This window comes from Microcaecilia unicolor, chromosome 11 (genome assembly GCF_901765095.1).
Source record: "Microcaecilia unicolor chromosome 11, aMicUni1.1, whole genome shotgun sequence".
NCBI lineage: Eukaryota > Metazoa > Chordata > Amphibia > Gymnophiona > Siphonopidae > Microcaecilia > Microcaecilia unicolor.
In genome coordinates this window covers 202104820-202117625 of record NC_044041.1, presented here as the reverse complement: position 1 = coordinate 202117625, position 12806 = coordinate 202104820, and the positions used below count along the sequence as shown (strand labels likewise).

Genomic DNA, 12806 nt, shown 5'->3' with positions numbered 1-12806 from the left:
TGTATTGTAAGCCACATTGAGCCTGCAAAGAGGTGGGAAAATGTGGGATACAAATGCAATAAATAAATAAATAATACACATATGGGTTGAACTGTAGGAGTTTGAAACTTAGGACTAGTTGCTCCAGCTGTTGGTTTCAGTTAGGCGAGCTTAAATTTACACACAAGTATTTGCAACACGTTTTACTTAGTGAAAATGGTTGATTCCTGGGCATAAATGCTAGTCTACAACCTATGCCTAACTTTAAGCGTCTTTTGTAGAATAGCTATATCTAGGTGTCGTCGTTGATGATACATTGAAACCTTCTGTTCAGTGTGCTGCAGCGGCTAGGAAAGCAAATAGAATGTTAGGTGGTATTAGGAAAGGAATGGAAAACAAAAATGAATGTTATAATGCCTTTCTATCGCCGTAAGGTGTAACCGCACCTCGAATATTGTGTTCAATTCTGGTCACCGCATCTCAAAAAAGATATAGTGGAATTAAAAAAAGGTGCATAGAAGGGTGATAAAAATGATAAAGGGGATGGGACAACTTCCCTATGAGGAAAGGCTAAAGTGGCTAGGGCTCTTCCGCTTGGAAAGAAGACGGCTGAGGGGAGATATGATATAGGTCTATAAAATAATGAGTGGAGTTGAACAGGTAGATGTGAAGCATCTGTTCACGCTTTCCAAAAATACTAGGACTAGGGGGCCTGCGATGAAGCTACAATGTAGTAAATTTAAAGTGAATCGGAGAAAATGTTTCTTCACTCAATGTGTAATTAAACTCTGGAATGCGTTGCCAGAGAATGTGGTAAAGGCGGTTAGCTTAGCGGGGTTTTTAAAAAGATTTGTAAGGCTTCCTAAAGGAGAAGTCCATAGACCATTATTAAAATGTACTTGGGGAAACTCCACCGCTTATTTCTGGGATAAGCAGCATAAAATGTTTTGTACTTTTTTGGGAATTTGCCAGGTCTTTATGTCCTGGATTGGCCACTGTTGGAAACAGGATGCTGGGCTTTGATGGACCTTTGGTCTGTCCCAGTATGGCAATACTTATGTACTTATATATGTTATTTTGAGGCATTCTTCCACTGATTTTGTCCCTACCACTTCCACTGCAAGGACATTTCAGACATCCACCACCCCTGCTGTTTAAAAAAAACAAACCTCTCCTAATGTTGCTTTTAAGTTTACCTCCTTGTAGCTTAATTTCATATCCTCTAATTTTATATATAATATATATAAATAAATACATATACTGCCTTTCTGTGGTTACAAAGTGGTTTATCAAGTCCCTTTCCCTAACAAACATATGTGGGTGTCTGAACAAAACAAAGTGAAATCACACATCATCATCATTTGTTAAAAACACCCGTCACAAAAGTAAATCAAGGTGGGATACGATAAAACTACTCAAATAGGACAGTTAAAAATGAAATATCAAATCACACTAGCAAATATATTCTGCAACAACTGTGCAAGAACATCCCTAACACACACAACCCCGTCCGAACATTCATAAAATCTAGGATCTGTTCTTTGGAAAACCTTCAAATGCCAAATTTTAAAAAAGTAAGTTTTAAGCCCTAAATATGAGACTTGCAAAAATTGCTTGCATGTAGACTGGTGCAAGGCTCAAATTTTGGTGCAGAAGAAAAGGTGCTGATGTGTGCTGGTGGCATTTTCATTTTCTCAAGAACTTTTAAAGAGGTTTTACAGCAAGCACACATGTCCAGCATGCTTCCCCCCTCCCCCTCCCCTAGCCACAAGTTTTCTGTACATATTGGAAGATATTTAACTTTCTGTATGTCACGGTATTATGCTTGAAATAGAATCCGGGTGCTCAGACATATGCCCTTGACTGTCCTGTGAGCCTTGCTGCATCCGCCCCTCTGTGATTTTACTTCTCCCTCCATTTGGGCAGGGAAAGAACAGCTGTCAAAGCTGTAGGCAAGAAGACAATCAGTTCTACTCGTGACTCACAGGGATCCGCCAGTTCCCTCTCAAGATTTGTATTTCTCTAGATCAGCAGTTCTCAACACACACCATGCCAGTCTGGTTTTTATAATTTCCACAATGAATATGCATGAGAAATTTGCATGCAGCTCTCATGCATATTCATTGTGGAAATTATAAAAACCAGACTGGCATGGTGTGCCCTAAAGACTGGGTTGAGAACCCCTGCTCAGATCAGAACGGGGGTAGGCAACTGTGGTCCTTGACCGACACAACCTGATCGGGTTTTCAAGGTTTCCACAATGACTATGCATGAAATTCATTTGCATGTACTGCTTCTATTGTATACAAATGATCTTATGCATATTCCTTGTGAAAACCTGACTGGCACTGGATAACTGTGGTTACCACCCCTGTTCTAAAATAGTGCTTCCCAAGTCTGTCCTGGAATCCCCCACCCCTTGCCAGTCGGGTTTTCAGGATATCCACAATAAGCATGAAAGATTTGCAGACACTGCTTCTACTATATGCAAATCTTTCATGCATATTCATTGTGGATATCCTGAAAACCTGACCGGCAAGGGGTACTCTAGGACCAGACTAGGGAAACACTACTTTAGAAGTTACATGCAAGACAACATTTATTTAGCTCAGTGTTTCCTAAGTTGGTCTACAGTATTTATTTATTTGAAGCTTATATCCTACATTAGCGCCCCCCCCCCCCCCAAAAAAAAAAAAAAAAAAAAAATTATTTGGTTCAATGTGGCTTACCATAGTGAAAGACTGTTAAATTTATACAATGGAATATGAATACAAGTTGTACATCATAAAATAAGCAACACTGAAGTTTAGTCAAGTGAAGGGCAATGGTAAAAACTGATATTAACCATTAGGTTTTTGGGATATCCATGATTATTCATGAACTAGATTTGCATACACTGCCTCAATTATATGTAAATCTATTTCACGCCCATTCATTGTGGATATCCTGAACACCTGCCTGGCAAAGGGGGGTACTCCAGGACTAACTTAGGAAACACTGATTTAGATCCTTCTCTTTGAAACTCCCAGAGCAACTTTGGCTTCAATTGTTTTCCTCCAAGTTCATGGCAAGATTGCAAACTTGGTACTTAGCTATCTTGACATTTATATTAACTTTCTCTACTCTTATTGTACATTACCTAGCAACTCTGGTACATTGAGTAGATACATAGTAACAAAGTAGATGATGGCAGAAAAAGACCTGCACGGTCCATCCAGTCTGCCCAACAAGACAACTCATGTGTGCTACTTTTGTGTATACCCTACTTTGATTTGTACCTGTGCTCTTCAGGGCACAGACCGTATAAGTCTGCCCAGCAATATCCCCGCCTCCCACCACTGGCTCTGGCACAGACCGTATAAGTCTGCCCAGCACTATCCCCGCCTCCCAACCACCAGCCCCGGCACAGACCGTATAAGTCTGCCCAGCACTATCCCCGCCTCCCAACCACCAGCCCCGCCTCCCACTACCGGCTCTGCTATCCAATCTCGGTTAAGCTCCTGAGGATCCTTTCCTTCTGAACAGGATTCCTTTATGTTTATCCCATGCATGTTTGAATTCCGTTACCGTTTTCCTCTCCACCACCTCCCGCGGGAGGGCATTCCAAGCATCCACCACTCTCTTCGTGAAGAAATACGTCCTGACATTTTTCTTGAGTCTGCCCTCCTTCAATCTCATTTCATGTCTTCTCGTTCTACCGCCTTCGTATCTCCGGAAAAGGTTTGTTTGTGGATTAATACCTTTCAAATATTTGAACGTCTGTATCACATCACCCCTGTTTCTCCTTTCCTCCAGGGTATACATGTTCAGGTCAGCAAGTCTCTCATACGTCTTGTTACGCAAATCCCATACCATTCCCGTAGCTTTTCTTTGCACCTCTTCCCTGGTCTGTTGTATGTCTTGTTCTATAAGATGATGTTTTCACTTGTGTTGTTTGCAACTTGTTCTGTTTTCTCTTGTGTTTGACATTAGCCATCCTATCTATATTCTGTGTTGCTGCAAATCTTGTAATTCTATATGTCTGTTGAAGGTGACATGTGCCTGGCATGGGTCATTTCGTTTATTGTACTTGTTTACTGTATACCATCTTGCTGTATGGCTCAAATGTCAGTCCGTTATTTTATTTCTGGTTTCTATATAGCACACAGTGCAGAGTAGAGTACAGCTGCCTGCATGGAAGCACCACCTTCTGAGAAACTTGCAATGTTTCCAGTAATTAGCCATAAAATAAGTATGTTAAGATGGTCCCTACCTGTTGCCTAGTACACAGGTCAGTAGCAAACGTGAAGAGTCAAATGTATTGCCTCACATTTTCATAAGCTGGCCTAAGATAGCACCAAAAAAAAAGCATAAGCTTTATGAATCGTAAAGCAATACTCAGATAGTAATGTTTTCTATTGTGCAGGGTTTAAGGTAAGAATTAAATCCCTCAAATTTCAGCTTTTAAAGTATAAACTTGGCTGTGGCATTTGTCCAGAGGGTGCCTCGGTATAAGTGTTTTAGCCTCAGAGGTCCCCTTTCTACACAAGTTTTGCTGTGTTAATACCTGACAGTTATTACAAGGTTGCCATGAGTAGCTGTGCCTTGCAATAAACAATATTTTAACCCATCTATTGCTTTGTACCACCATTGTTTGGAGAAAGCACGCCCCTCCCCAGCCTGCAGGTAATCATATCCTCCCAAGGTAGTGAGGGCTATTAAGTCACCTCCCAGGCACAGCAGGTGTTCAGCTACTAATTGGAAAGGGACCCACCAGTGCTCTGGAGCCTGGCTGCTCACATACAGTACAAGTGAGACAAGGAATAATAAAAAAAAAAATGAGCCCCTTATCAAACGCATCAACCACTCACCTGGCTAAAGGTGACCTAAACTATTTACAGATTCCCCCCCAAAAATGGCCTAGGTATTATTACACGTCTACTCTTCAAGGATACCACTTATTTTTAGGAATGCATAAACCAAACAACTGGGGGGCGCAGAGGCCTTCTGCGTCAGAGTGAATCCAAAGAAGATTTTCGTGGCACCGAGGGGGGATAATTTTGCACTTTTGCAGCAGGAGGAGAAGTAAAGTAGTAACTAAGAAGAAAGGCGTCGCGTGGTGGTGGTTGTGGCCCGTCAGCGACGCAGCGAGCCACGCCACCGCAACGCTCTCTGGGAAATGTAGTCTGCGTCCCACTCTAGCGGCAAGGCGCCAGGCTGCGGCGGGACCACGACTTCCAGCATGCCTGGCGCGCGGCGGTTGCACTCGGCGCCTGGCGACTACTCAGATGCTGCCGTTGGTAAATGGCGAGTTCTCCCGCCCTGGCAGGCAGCAGGTAAGCTCGCGCTTTGCTTCCGTGACAGAAAACCAAAAAAAACAAACGCGAAAATGGGAAAATAATATTAATAAAAACAACAACAGATGGAGGGGGATTAAAATGAAAAAAAAAAAAAAAGAAACTCGTCGGGCCGAGCGCCAAAGCTTCTCCTCAGCCGCAGGGTTTCATCATCCCGCAAGGCCGCGGCCTCCCCTTGTGCTCTCGGTGTGTCTGTGGTGAAGGGAGCCGGGCCCTCCCGTCACCTTGATATAGGCAGGGCAGAGTGAGCTGTACCTCGTCCTCCTCCGGCCGCTCGTTAAGACTCGTTTGCGGTTAGGCCCTGCTGCTACCACTAGAAGCAGGAAGACGCACAACATCCGCCACGTCTGCGTACGGGCTTCATTTGTTTCCCCCCCACCTCTAGAACCACAGACACCGCTCCTGTGCCGTGGTGTGCGGAGGAGCCGGGAAAATATATGCTGAGCTGGCTTAGACCGGGGGGGGGGGGGGGGTCTGTCGGGCCCGGCATTACGTGAAGTACTCGGCAGAGGGAGGTTTATTCGCAATCGCCATCAATAGAAATCAAACCAAATAAAACATGGAAACGAAAATGAGATGAGACCTTTTTTTATTGGACATAAAAAAAAATCTAATCAAGAAACGTATTATGTCCAATAAAAAAAGGTCTCATCTCATTTTCGTTTCCATGTTTTATTTGGTTTGATTTCTATTGATAACCTTCCATCTTAAGTAGAGAGGTGTGGTAGCCATGTTAGTCCACTCTTAAAGGTTATCAATAAAAATCAAACAAAATAAAACATGGAAAAGAAAATAAGATGTCCCCATGCGTACCCCCACCCTCCCACTCTGTCAGACAGTCAAAGTAATGGTCGGATGTTTCACTTATATACACTGTCAGCTAGCACATTTGCTTATTTCCGATCTGAGGAAGAAGGGCAACCTTCGAAAGCTAATCAAGAAATGTATTAAGTTATGTCCAATAAAAAAGGTATCGTCTTATTTTCTTTTCCATGTTTTATTTTGTTTGATTTCTATAGATTCTACATGGAATGTTGCTATTCCACTAGCAACATTCCATGTAGAAGTCGGCCCTTGTAGATCACCAATGTGGCCGCGCAGGCTTCTGCTTCTGTGAGTCTGACGTCCTGCACGTACGTGCAGGACGTCAGACTCACAGAAACAGAAGCCTGCGCAGCCTTCTACATGGAATGTTGCTAGTGGAATAGCAACATTCCATGTAGAATCTCAAATAGTAGCAACATTCCATGTAGAACCTCCAATAGTAGCAACAGAATCTCAATAGTAGCAACATTCCACGTAGAATCTCCAATAGTAGCAACATTCCATGTAGAATCTCCAATAGTATCTATTTTACTGTCATAGTAATGCTTGAATGTTTTCACTTATATACACTGTCAGCTAGCACATTTGCTTATTTCCGATCTGAGGAAGAAGGGCAACCTTCGAAAGCTAATCAAGAAATGTATTAAGTTATGTCCAATAAAAAAGGTATCATCTTATTTTCTTTTCCATGTTTTATTTTCTTTGATTTCTATTGATAACCTTCCATCTTAAGTAGAGAGGTGTGTTAGCCGTGTTAGTCCACTCTTAAAGGTTATCAATAGAAATCAGGCAAAATAAAACATGGAAAAGAAAATGAGATGAGACCTTTTTTTATTGGACATAAAAAAAAATCTAATCAAGAAACGTATTAAGTTATGTCCAATAAAAAAGGTATCATCTTATTTTCTTTTCCATGTTTTCTTTTGTTTGATTTCTATTGATAACCTTTAAGAGTGGACTGACACGGCTACCACACTCCTCTCTACTTCACAATTGCTTAATGCCAGCTGTATCATGTAATGAAACACCCAAGGCTACCCTGGCTAATGGTTATTTATGGATCAGGCTTCCAGAATCATTGCACAGAATTGTTTTATTTATTTTATTTATTGCATTTGTATCCCACATTTTCCCATCTCTTTGCAGGCTCAATGTGGCTTACAATACATCATGGATAGTAGTGGAAATGTATTAAAATAGCCAGCCATGGTAGATGGTAAATAACGTATCAAGTGGGTTCGCTGGATCTCTCATGTTTTTTGAACTACTGATTGGGGGCTGTGTAAGCAATCAGTTCAAACAAGTGGTCTGTGCAAGGAAAAGCCAGCCAACCAATCGAGCAGATTTTATTTAAGGAGAAAAACACACACACACACACGGACTGATAATAGTTTGGAAAACAGAGTGGAGTAGATAATGCTGATGCTAATAGTATCAGACTTGAATTTGAAGGGGAGGGGGGCACTAGGCATTGAGCACCCCATTTCCTCAGCTTCCCTTGTATTTCCTTTTCCCTGTCTCTCTTCCCCCCCCCCCCCCAATTACCCTCCAAAATTGAAATTAAAAATATCTGAGCTGGTGGGGGGTTTCCCAAGTTCCATCAGCTGAAGAACTCTGGAGACAAATTAGCAGACCACTGAAGAAGTACTTCAGTCTGGTAGCGTTTCAACCCATGCAGACATATTGAATACCTGGCAGGCTAACACTGCCCAATTCTGAGGCTGGCATCAGAACCACAAAGTGCTGCCACTGACTTCCATGCTTCATTGCTGCTCATGTAATTTGCCTCTTGATTTCTTTAGTTGGGGCTTGGGGATCTCTGACGGCTATTGCAGTGGTGTATTGGAGGGAGGGAGAGTAAATGTGGAGGGATCCTGCCCCATGCCCACTTGTGGCTACACCTATGATGGCCACATCACATAGATAGTATACAACGTTCTCCAGATCTTCTGAAACTGTACATTAGCTCTATAAGAAGCTTTTTTTTTTTTTTTTCCTGTAGAAAGGTTCATTATCTCTGCATGGTTCATTTTTTCACTTCCAGATCTGGGGATTCAGACATTTCCCTGAGATCTGTTGACTCTGACATGGTGGTTTCATATTAGTGCAATTCTTATTTTCTCCCTCCCCCACCCCAACCCAACCCATGCATGCTGCTGGAAAAGGGAAAACCAGATTTTCAGATCTGGCAGGCCACAGGCCATTTTAAGGTACAATTGACCAGAAAATCAGGTTTTTTACTCAGTTCCTGCTAGACGTCTTGGCAACAAATTCTCCCCCTTGTTTACAAAGCCATGCTCTAATGCCGACGCCCATTCACTTTGAATGGGCTGTGTCGGCATTGCCATGTGGCTTTGTAAATAGGAGGGTCTGTATCTTAACTGCCCACTGGCTGAAAAATATATTTTGCATAGAATCTGATTTTAATGTGGCCTAATATTGGCCATTTTCTGTTTACTTGTACTATATCACATTTCTCAAGTTGTCTTCAAGCCAGAAAGCCCTGATCTCTGAAGCACGTTCTTTACTAATTTTTGTTCTCTGTACTGTACCTACCTTTCCTGAGATTTATTATTTTTGTTACATTTTGTATCCCGCGCTTTCCCACTCATGGCAGGCTCAATGCGGCTTACATGGGGCAATGGAGGGTTAAGTGACTTGCCCAGAGTCACAAGGAGCTGCCTGTGCCGGGAATCAAACTCAGTTCCTCAGTTCCCCAGGACCAAAGTCCACCACCCTAACCACTAGGCCACTCCTCCACTCCACTCTTATCATGTTTAACACGGATTTGTTTTACTGACACTTGCTTAAATTAAAATACTCCTAGTTATCCAGAGCAGTTTCTCTGCTCTCCCAGTGAGGATGTGCAATCTATACCAAACAAGTGTACCTTATGGCTTCAAAAACTTCTAAAGTCATAATTGAGAGCCATAACTGGCTTATAGCTAGGCATAAACATTTTTGCATAGTCCCAAAATAAGGGGGGGGGGGGGGGGAAGCACCTTTTTAGTACATCTGAACCCTATATAAGTAGTTGACCAGGTTTTTACTGTAACCATGTTTTATACTAATTACTGAGGTGTATATGTAATCCGTTTTTGTATGTTGTTGCATTACAAACACATGAAAGATTATTGCAATATTGTATTTTTTTTGTTTTTTAGGAAAACCAGCTTTTAAGCAATAGTACTATTGAACTGGTCCAGCTCTGCTGTTTGAGGTACTGATCTGTTAGAGAAATTTATTTCAGTATTTGTATTTTTCAGTCTTGCTTTTTTTTATTGAGAATAGAATAGAATATAAAGAAACAAGCAGTGCAACAGAATCTTCTGTAGTTTTACAAAAATATACCAACCCATTCCCTTCCCAACTCCATAGGTATTCCCCCCCCCCCCACACTTCAAGAACGAGAAGTCTGTTTTCTTATAACCTTTCACCTTCCTATGAAACCCATTTCAAAAATCCCTCTTCTATTCAGTACAGCCCCACCCCCATAACTCCCCCTCCCTATCCCATTAAGAAAAAACCTTCTCCCTTTAATCTCAAAAATACTGAAGCATAGGGAACAAAACACCTAAGTATTAAATAAAGCAACTATTTTAGGGAATTAAGGACAAAGCTTCAAGCCCGTGGGAACAGTGATTGCAAATGAATAAGCAAAAAGTATTTTTTGTGTCGAACAGTAAAGGAAACCCCACTAGACTCCCAGACCAACTGATGTAATTGATTCCTCCATAGGATGGAGGAATTGACAATATCCAAGAGGAAAGGATGCATTTTTCCCCTGTAAGATATGCCTTCTGTACAAACATTTTAACTCCTATTGATAACCAAATCATCTAACAAATCCTGGGGTCCAAAGGAATACTCTGGTGAAGCACAATTTCTAGAAACCCTTGAACACTCTAAAACCCCTGCCTGAAATAACTGAGATTGAGGAAAATATGCTCTATGAATCACTTTATACTGATAATCACTAACAACCACACTATGAGCTAACTTAACGGAAAACCTACCCATAATTCCATATTTCTTTGACAGTAAACAAAAAGTTCTACCTGGTATTAAATCCATATTAAACCGTACAGTGTAAAACATATATGTTAAGATGATTGTAGTTGAATGATTTGACACTAATTTTGAATATAGTTTTATTTGTATGTAGCTGTGTAGAAGACCCCATCATTTCTTAAATAGATCATTTGAAATATGTTTCCAGTTTCATAAAATTATTCATTGTGCTTTGTAAATGGGTTTTATATTTTTAAATATGTATCTGTTGTAAAAATACACAAAATATCAATATGTTGGATGCTTCTCATAATATGAGCCTAAATAAATTAAGAAATGTTCTTAAATAATTTGCTGGCACGACCCTGATACTTCTAAGTTTGGAATATAACTGGTGGCAGTAGTCCCTACTCTTTCAGCAGCCTGGAATTGTAGATTGTTTTCATCAATGAATTCACAAATCTCTGCTGTTTCAGAAGATGCCTTCTTAGTCATGATGGATTCAGTTACAGAAAGAAGTCCATCTGCCAGTTACTTAACCTTTACAAAATAATTTGCACATGGCTGTTTAGAAATGCTTTCATTTTCCTATTCTTATTTTCTGTAACTTTTGTTTGTATTACCTAATAATGGGGCTCTTTTACTAAGCTGTGCTAAGAAATAAGCTTAGCCTCTTTTCTGTTTGTTTCATTTCTGTCCATTTGTTAATGTTACCATTAGTATGCAGCCATTAAAAAAATAATACGTAATCACCGTTCGTTACTGTTTTCATGCCCACTTTCCACCCATTCCCTTTCCTCCCCCGCCCCCCAAAATACTGTGTGCTTAGTGTGTGCAGGCATTAAAATTAATACAGGGTGCTTTAGCGTGTCCTGCTTTAGGCCATTTTTGCTGTGTTAGGCGCATGTTAACACCTACTACTACTACTATTTAGCATTTCTATAGCGCTACAAGGCATACGCAGCGCTGCACAAACATAGAAGAAAGACAGTCCCTGCTCAAAGAGCTTACAATCTAATAGACAAAAAATAAATAAAGTAATCAAATCAATTAATGTGAGCGGGAAGGAAGAGAGGAGGGTAGGTGGAGGCGAGTGGTTACAAGTGGTTACGAGTCAAAAGCAATGTTAAAGAGGTGGGCTTTCAGTCTAGATTTAAAGGTGGCCAAGGATGGGGCAAGACATAGGGGCTCAGGAAGTTTATTCCAGGCGTAGGGTGCAGTGAGACAGAAGGCGCGAAGTCTGGAGTTGGCAGTAGTGGAGAAGGGAACAGACCAGAAGGATTTATCCATGGAGCGGAGTGCAAGGGAAGGGGTGTAGGGAAGGACGAGTGTGGAGAGATACTGGGGAGCAGCAGAGTGAGTACATTTTTTAGGTTAGTAGAAGAAGTTTGAACAGGATGCGAAAACGGATAGGGAGCCAGTGAAGGGTCTTGAGGAGAGGGGTAGTATGAGTAAAGCGACCCTGGCGGAAGATGAGACGGGCAGCAGAGTTTTGAACCAACTGGAGAGGGGAGAGGTGACTAAGTGGGAGGCCAGCAAGAAGCAGATTGCAGTAGTCTAAACGAGAGGTGACAAGGGTGTGGATGAGGGTTTTGGTAGAGTGCTCGGAAAGAAAGGGGCGGATTTTACGGATGTTGTAAAGAAAGAAACGACAGGTCTTGGCAATCTGCTGGATATGAGCAGAGAAGGAGAGAGAAGAGTCAAAGATGACCCCAAGGTTTCGAGCTGAGGAGACAGGGAGAATGAGAGAGCCATCAACAGAAATAGAAAACTAATGCATCTTAGTAAAAAGATACCCATAAGATGTGTTATGATTCCCAGTTTGTTTGTTACCTTGATATACCACCTTTCCAGACGAGCCACCAAGGCAGTTTACAGTAATAAAATCAGAAATAAAAAGGAACTCCATAGAATTGACAGGATATGTATAGAAGAGGGAAGGAATGAGTAGAACAGTGAGTGATAGGTCACACATCATTCACACTAATCCTGGCCTCCAAAAGTCTGGGTAAAAAGCAGTGTTTTTAATGCCGTCTTGAACTTTGACCAAGATTGTTCAGAGCACAGCACTAAAAAAAAAAGCATGTTACAGAGAGAATGTGTGGTTTTGTGAAAAAGCACTCTGCTGAGTAGTTTAATGGTTTAAACCTGGTCCTGGAGGCACCCCAGCTAGTCAGATTTTCGGGATACCCACAGTGACTATTTATAAGATAGATTTGCATGCACTGGAGACAGCATACAAATCTCTCATAAATATTCACTGTGGGTATCCTGAAAACCTGACTGGCTGGGGTGCCTCCAGGACCAGGTTTGGGAACCACTGGTTTAAGCTTTTATATATGTGGTTCTTGGCTAGCCATTTTACAACACTTTGATTCTGTGTGAGAGTCCCTGCTATGATACTTTGTGTTTTATGGTACATGTCTGTAAGTTTGTTATGGTATTCTGGTTTCATTAAATTAGCTTTAAAGCAAACCTACATATTTCTTTTCTTTAAAGATCACTTTTCTAATCTGTATTTCTTATTTATTTTACTTATTTAAATTTAGTTCACACCTTTTCATTAGTGGCTCAAAGTGAGTTATATTCAGGTATAAAGCATTTCCCTATCCCCAGAAGGCTTACAGTCTTAGGACCAGATCTATTAAAAGGCAC

At 41.3% G+C, this 12806-nt stretch overlaps 1 protein-coding gene across 5 annotated transcripts in view; it reads left to right on the top strand.

The window, feature by feature from the left end:
- Nucleotides 1-5206: 5206 nt before the first annotated feature.
- The window catches only part of THRAP3 (thyroid hormone receptor associated protein 3), a 97693-nt gene continuing 90093 nt past the window's right edge, over nt 5207-12806 (top strand). For 3 of the 5 annotated variants that reach the window (XM_030218092.1, XM_030218094.1, XM_030218093.1), the window contains exons 1-2: nt 5207-5294; nt 9305-9360. The gene's annotated coding sequence lies outside the window, so the exon portion shown is untranslated. The remainder of the gene's footprint in view (nt 5295-9304; nt 9361-12806) is intronic. The other 2 variants (XM_030218090.1, XM_030218091.1) reach the window with 1 other exon arrangement.